Source organism: Natator depressus, chromosome 7, assembly GCF_965152275.1.
Source record: "Natator depressus isolate rNatDep1 chromosome 7, rNatDep2.hap1, whole genome shotgun sequence".
NCBI classification, from domain to species: domain Eukaryota; kingdom Metazoa; phylum Chordata; order Testudines; family Cheloniidae; genus Natator; species Natator depressus.
The window spans coordinates 80,944,407-80,950,407 of record NC_134240.1 but is presented as its reverse complement, the minus strand read 5'-3'; the positions used below and the strand labels follow the sequence as shown (position 1 = coordinate 80,950,407).

Below are 6,001 nucleotides of genomic sequence, written 5' to 3'. Positions count from 1 at the left end.
AATGCGGTTGGATCGTCCCACTTCCACAGCCATGCTCTGCGCAGGATGCGCCCATGAAGTGCTCCCGGGCACTGGTTCTTAGCCTTTTCTGTCTTCTCTATGCCTCTTCGGGGTCTGCGTCCTCTGTGTACCTGAAGTTTTACCCCACTTAAAAACTACTTGCTCACAAAAAAATAAAAACGCGTCACAGCACCCTGTTGGTGAAAAAGTGCTTACTTTCTCCTTTTTAACCCTCTAATTATAAAATTAATCAATTGGAATATCTATTTACATTTCAGTGTACAACACAGTATAATGACAGGTTTCAGAGTAACAGCCGTGTTAGTCTGTATTTGCAAAAAGAAAAGGAGTAGTTGTGGCACCTTAGAGACTAACCAATTTATTTGAGCATAAGCTTTCACCCTGACCACACCACACGATCCATTGTCTACAGCCAAGCTCTGCGATACAACTGCATTTGCTCCAACCCCTCAGACAGAGACAAACACCTACAAGATCTCTATCAAGCATTCTTACAACTACACTACCCACCTGCGGAAGTGAAGAAACAGATTGATAGAGCCAGAAGAGTTCCCAGAACTCACCTACTACAGGACAGGCCTAACAAAGAAAATAACAGAACGCCACTAGCCGTCACCTTCAGCCCCCAACTAAAACCCCTCCAACGCATTATTAAGGATCTACAACCTATCCTGAAGGATGACCCAACACTCTCACAAATCTTGGGAGACAGGCCAGTCCTTGCCTACAGACAGCCCCCCAACCTGAAGCAAATACTCACCAGCAACCACATACCACACAACAGAACCACTAACCCAGGAACCTATCCTTGCAATAAAGCCCGTTGCCAACTGTGCCCACATATCTATTCAGGGGACATCATCACAGGGCCTAATAACATCAGCCACACTATCAGAGGCTCGTTCACCTGCACATCCACCAATGTAATATATGTCATCATGTGCCAGCAATGCTCCTCTGCCAGGTACATTGGTCAAACTGGACAGTCTCTACGTAAAAGAATAAATGGACACAAATCAGATGTCAAGAGTTATAACATTCACAAACCAGTCGGAGAACACTTCAATCTCTCTGGTCATGCGATTACAGACATGAAAGTTGCGATATTACAACAAAAAAACTTCAAAACCGGACTCCAGCAAGAGACTGTTGAATTGGAATTCATTTGCAAATTGGATACAATTAACTTAGGCTTGAATAGAGACTGGGAGTGGCTAAGTCATTATGCAAGGTAACCTATTTCCCCTTGTTTTTTCCTACCCCCTCCCTCCCCAGACGTTCTTGTTAAACCCTGGATTTGTGCTGGAAATGGCCCACCTTGATTATCATACACATTGTAAGGAGAGTGATCACTTTAGATAAGCTATTACCAGCAGGAGAGTGGGGTGGGGGGAGAGAAAACCTTTTGTAGTGGTAAACACCCATTTTTTCATGCTTTGTGTGTATAAAAACATCTTCTATACTTTCCACAGTATGCATCCGATGAAGTGAGCTGTAGCTCACAAAAGCTTATGCTCAAATAAATTGGTTAGTCTCTAAGGTGCCACAAGTCCTCCTTTTCTTTTTGAGTATAATGACAGGTTTCAGAGTAACAGCCGTGTTAGTCTGTATTCGCAAAAAGAAAAGGAGGACTTGTAGCACCTTAGAGACGAAGTGAGCTGTAGCTCACGCAAGCTTATGCTCAAATAAATTGGTTAGTCTCTAAGGTGCCACAAGTACTCCTTTTCTTTTTGCGAACACAGTATAAACTCGTATGAAATTTTTAGTTTGTTCTGACTTTGCTAGTGCTTTTTATGTAACCTGCTGTAAAATTAGGCAAATATCTAGCTGAGTTTATGTACTCCCAAAAGACCTCTACATACCCCAGGTTGAGAACCACTGCTCTGGGGGGAAGGCAGCTGCAGCACTGGCAGGAACACAGGAGGTCTGTCAGGTGCCATCCACTGCACACATGGCCCAGGAATGAATTGCTAACGATTTCCCACATGCTTTTCCCAGTACTGAGCATCTTCCTTTGCTGGTTGTAAGTTTCACAGAACTAGAAGAGAAGAAGTGCCCATTAACACCGCCTCCCTATTATTTCTCTCTTAAACCCCAAAGGGCCCCCGGGGAAATGCAAGAGCATAGGCCATTTAAATAATTTTGTTCTGGGGTTCTTAGATCTAGTAATGACATCCTACAGCTCAACAAGGCAAATATTTTTATTTTTAATGCATTTTTTCTTTATTCTTTGACCTCAAGAAACAATCGGAAGAATGTCAGAGTAGGCCCAAGCAGCTCTCATTGCAAATTGCACACTTGAACAACAGAAAATGAGAAATCTGGAGAATTTAGATTTTATTTTTAACAAGCAAGACAAATATTTAAAGCTATGTTTAATGTCTAGATTTCAGTTATATATCATAAGAAACAAAGAAGTTACTCACTTTGTGCAGTAAAAATGGTTCTTTGAGATGTGTGTCCCCACTGGATCTTTCCACAATAGAAAGGAAAATCTTGGGAGACTTCCTAAAAGCCTTCGTCCTATCCAAGTAAAAGGCCAGGGCTCTCCTAACATCTGGTGTCTGCAGTATAGCCTCCCTTTTATCACAGTGAGGCTTAGGGTAAAATGTCGGAAGGTGGATCAGTTGGTTCATGTGAAAAGGGGAGGTCACCTTGGGGGTAAACTTCAACTGCAGTTTGTGTGTGACTGCCTAGGAAGGAGTACTGTGGAAAGGGATCTGGGGGTCACAGTGGACCACAAGCTAAATATGAGTCAACGGTGTAACGCTGTTGCAAAAAAAGCAAACATGATTCTGGGATGTATTAGCAGGAGTGTTGTAAGCAAGACATGAGAAGTAATTCTTCTGCTCTACTCTGCACTGATTACCCCTCAACTGTAGTATTGCGTCCAGTTCTGAGCGCCACATTTCAGGAAGGATGTGGACAAATTGGAGACAGTCCAGAGAAGAGCGACAAAAATGATTAAAGGTCTAGAAAACATGACCTATGAGTGAAGATTGAAAAAATTGGGTTTGTTTAGTCTGGAAAAGAGAAGACTGAAAGGGGACATGATAACAGTTTTCAAGTACGTAAAAGGTTGTTACAAGGAGGAGGGAGAAAAAGTGTTCTTCTTAACCTCTGTGGATAGGACAAGAAGCAATAGGCCTAAACTGCAGCAAGGGAGATTTAGGTTGGACATTAGGAACAACTTTCTAACTGTCAGGGTGGTTAAGCACTGGAATAAATTGCCTAGGGAGGTTGTGGAATCTCCATTATTGGAGATTTTTTAAGAGTAGGTTAGACAACCACTTGTCAGGAATGGTCTAGATAATACTTAATGCTTCCATGAGTGCAGGGGACTGGACTAGATGACCTCTCAAGGTCCCTTCCAGTCCGATGATTCTATGTGGAGGCATGTCTCCGTGGATGACCATTTGCCTTGTGTTGTAAAGTCATTTAGATGTGCGCCCCACCTATGAGGGATGTGTCAGTGGTGAGAAGTAGCAACAGAGAAGTTTGCGAAAAGTTTGCAAAGTTTGCTGGGGTTTTCCACCAATCCAGGGAGTTTTTGACCATGGTGAGCAGCGACAGAGGTTTGTCTAGTGTCTCTCTGTTTGATCTGTAGACCAAGCTGCACCTCATTTCACCACATGGGAAGCCTGACATGAGGTATCACTGCTGTGCTGGCTGCCATATACCCCAAGAGATGGAGGCAGTGTCTGGCTGATATTTGGGCTGTTTTGTACTGTCTCTCTGAGTGTGATTAAGGAGAGGAACCTGTGGGGGGTAGGAGCACTTTGACCTGTAATGAATTGAGGTCAGCCCCCTATGAATTCCAGGCATTGTACCAGGATGAGGGTTGATTTCTGGGTGTTGATCTGTAGGCCCAGTTCTGTGAACAAGTCTGTTGCGGTTTTGGTAACCTGGTCGGCTTCGCTGAAGGAGCGGGCTCTGAGGAGGCAATTGTCCAGGCAGGGGTAGATTATGATCCCCTGAGAGCATAGGTAAGAGCCCACTACTGAAAGAGCCTTGGAGCCAATGATAGCCCAAAGGGGAGTACTCTGTTCTGGTAGTGGTCTTGTCCTAGGGTAAATCTGAGGAACCGTCTGTGGGACAGTAAGATTGAGATATGAACATTGAGGGCCGAAAACCAGACTCCCTGTTCCAATGCTGGAATAGTCGTTGCTACAGTGACCATCTTGAATTTTTGAGCTTTGACAAACTTGAGATGTGTGGATGGATCTCCAACTGCCCTTTCTCTTGGGTATTAGGAAATAGCAAGAGAAAAAACCTTTGCCTAGTAGATGTTGAGGTACCGGTTCTATGTGACCGGGGTCCTGGAGGAGCTAGCTGAGATCACTCAATTAGGGTGAACTAAAAGAATGGGGCAGGCAATCCGCAAAGCTGGTGGATATTCCAATACTTAGATTTACCAAGCCAGCACAAAACAGCTTCTGTTAGACCTCACTGGTTACTCAGAAGTCTACACAGTTCCCTTAAAGTAACCCAGGCTCAGGCCTCCACCTAGTTACCCAAGTCAAATATGATGAGGATTAATGAAAATCCTATTCATCATATAAAAGAAAAGGTTCTACCAATTCCAAAGGATCGGACACATTACCTCCCAGGTTAAAGAGTATTCCAAATCTTATCTAAATACACGCTTACAGACAATTCTTATTAACTAAACTAAAATTTATTAAAAAAAAAAAAGAGAGAGTATGGTTAAAAGATTAATATACATACAGACATGAGTTCAATTTATTGAGGTTTGGATTCATAGCAGAGATGATGAACTTTGTAGTTGCAAAGAGTTCTTTTAGAATTTACTCCATAGGTTATAGTTCAATTTCCAATATCATATTCAGGGTGTTCCCGCTAAACTGGGATCTCAATGTTGCGACTCAAACGTCCCCGATGAAGCTTAAGCAGATCGAGATGACAGGATCAGGACCCAAGGATCTTTTATATAATTTCAGGCCTTCTTTGACAGGTCGGAGTCCCTTGGCTTACAATAGGCAATCAGGGCAACTTTGAAGTAGGTCCATCACCGGTACTTAGCTACACGAATTAACATAAGACAATTGCCTGTTTTCCCACCATTCACAGATGATTGGCTATGTACTTCAAAGAGAGATGAATACAGTGATATCCTGTGTTTACAGTTCATTTAAATGCTAAGGTGTTCTTTTGATCCCTGAATTAACAGAGTACAGCATAGACAGGGACTATTTGATTACATTGTTGACATCTACCAATATATATGTAAATACACAAAACCACAAACATTATCTCCTTATATGTTTTTAAGGGTTGAATTTGAGTAATTTATTCTGCAGGATGCTTAACTCTTTCTGGTCATGCGTCATAGGCTCCTAACTGGACGAGGTGATATACTTCTTGTTGTAGTGAACTCTCATGAGAAGGGTCCCTGAAGAGGGATGGGGAAGGGAATTGGGGAGGGGGAGGTAAAGTGGATGGAATACCCACTGCGAATGATTTCCAAGACCCATTGGTCCAATATTATGCATTCCCAGGTGCTGTGGAATGTGGCAAAGCAGTAGCCAAATGGGTAGGATAGGTTGGTCAACTGTGGCAATTAAGGGGAGTGGTCTGTTGACACCTCATCCAACACATGAAAATTGGTGTTTTGATGTGGATGGTTGCAATGTGGAAGGCTGTGGACCTTATGGTTTGCATCTGGAGAACCCAGTTTTCTTTCTTTGAGATTCATAAAAGTGTTGAGTCGGTACTGAGAGGTACCGGATTTATGTTGTGGGTGCAGACTAAATTTTCTCTTTTGTCCAGGCATATAGCTCCACCTTCAGCCTAAGCTCCTTTGCTGAGCCAACTGTGCAGTAATGGGGGGGAGGGGTAAGGGGGGAAGAAAACGCGGATAGATTCCATTACTGTAAAGGGAGGGCGCAACAGGAAAAGTTTGGGCACCACTGCTCTAACCCTTGTAACACTCCATTATATTTCTGTCCCGGTCAAGTAT

The 6,001-nt window shown here is 43.1% G+C and overlaps 1 long non-coding RNA gene across 1 annotated transcript; it reads right to left on the bottom strand.

Moving 5' to 3' along the window:
* Window positions 1-916: 916 nt before the first annotated feature.
* On the bottom strand, window positions 917-5,231 carry LOC141990966 (uncharacterized). The gene is made up of 3 exons (XR_012640304.1): window positions 4,750-5,231; window positions 1,884-2,059; window positions 917-1,010 (listed from the first exon to the last, which is right to left on the bottom strand). It is a non-coding gene; the product is annotated as an uncharacterized LOC141990966 (long non-coding RNA).
* Window positions 5,232-6,001: the final 770 nt, after the last annotated feature.